Source organism: Rhagoletis pomonella, unplaced genomic scaffold (genome assembly GCF_013731165.1).
Source record: "Rhagoletis pomonella isolate Grant_MI unplaced genomic scaffold, Rhpom_1.0 Rhpom_scaffold_00003, whole genome shotgun sequence".
NCBI lineage: Eukaryota > Metazoa > Arthropoda > Insecta > Diptera > Tephritidae > Rhagoletis > Rhagoletis pomonella.
In genome coordinates this window covers 21,684,793-21,685,899 of record NW_023458557.1, presented here as the reverse complement: position 1 = coordinate 21,685,899, position 1,107 = coordinate 21,684,793, and the positions used below count along the sequence as shown (strand labels likewise).

General features: G+C 42.7%; 1 pseudogene; it reads left to right on the top strand.

The window, feature by feature from the left end:
* Nucleotides 1–304: 304 nt before the first annotated feature.
* Nucleotides 305–893, top strand: LOC118736508 (annotated as a pseudogene).
* The last annotated feature ends 214 nt before the right edge of the window (nucleotides 894–1,107 follow it).

Genomic DNA, 1,107 nt, shown 5'->3' with positions numbered 1-1,107 from the left:
ATGATTTAATTTACATATACATTATACACCACATACCTCATTGATGCCCACACACATCTTACTTGCACCCGGAACCTGCGCCAAAATCCACCGCCGAACCCACTGACTCGCAAGCAGCCACAACACCTCCAACCGCAACCAACAGCTCCAAATTCGCCACCAAGATAGCGACAACAACAACAGCAACGTCCAAGTTCGTTACCACGCTAGCAACAACAACAGCAGCCTCCAAGTTCGCTACCTCGCTAGCGACAACAACAACAACAACAGCCTCCTTTTTTTTTTCTCTCTATATCCGGTCAGCCATAAGACCTCCTTCAAGATGAGGAAAATTATGAAACAAGGTAAAATCGTAATCGTCGTAAGGCCATCATTGTGAAAACTTCAGATGACGGCACACCGGAGAAGCCATTCGGACACGCGCTTGTCGCTGGTATCGATCGGTATCCACGCAAGGTGACCAAAAAGATGGGCAAGAACAAGTTGAAGAAGAAGTCCAAGATAAAGCCTTTCTTGAAAGTGTTGAACTACAATCATTTAATGCCCACCCGTTATGCTGTGCACGCTATCTCGTTCGAAAAATTGTCGCCAAAGGATCTTAAAGACCCTGTTAAGAAGAAGACACACCGTTTCCAGACGCGCGTCAAATTCGAATTCACCTACAAGGAGGGCAAGAACAAGTGGTTCTTCCAAAAGCTGCGTTTCTAAACTATCAACATTTGGAATACTTGATACGTAGTTAATTAAGCCCCTTTAATTTTTATACATTTAAAAACATAATTTTCTATGTTTTAATTGTGTGGAAGAAGTGTTAGAAGTGATACAGTTGGTGGTAAGATTGTTGGAATCCAAACAACAGCAGTCTTTAAATAAATTGATTCTAAAAATCAAATCCTGGACAGAATCGCCCAATGCCAGCAGCCTTTGTCCAACGGGTACCCACGTACTGCGGACGCAATTAAACTGAGAGAACACTGGCCTGTGTCCTGTCACGGTCGCCAATGACGAAGCGCTAGTTTACGCTTCGAAAAACTTTATTTAACAAATTTAAATTTATGAACTGTAGGGCAGTCGTATGCTCCTACCAACAACTAAGCAAACTTATTT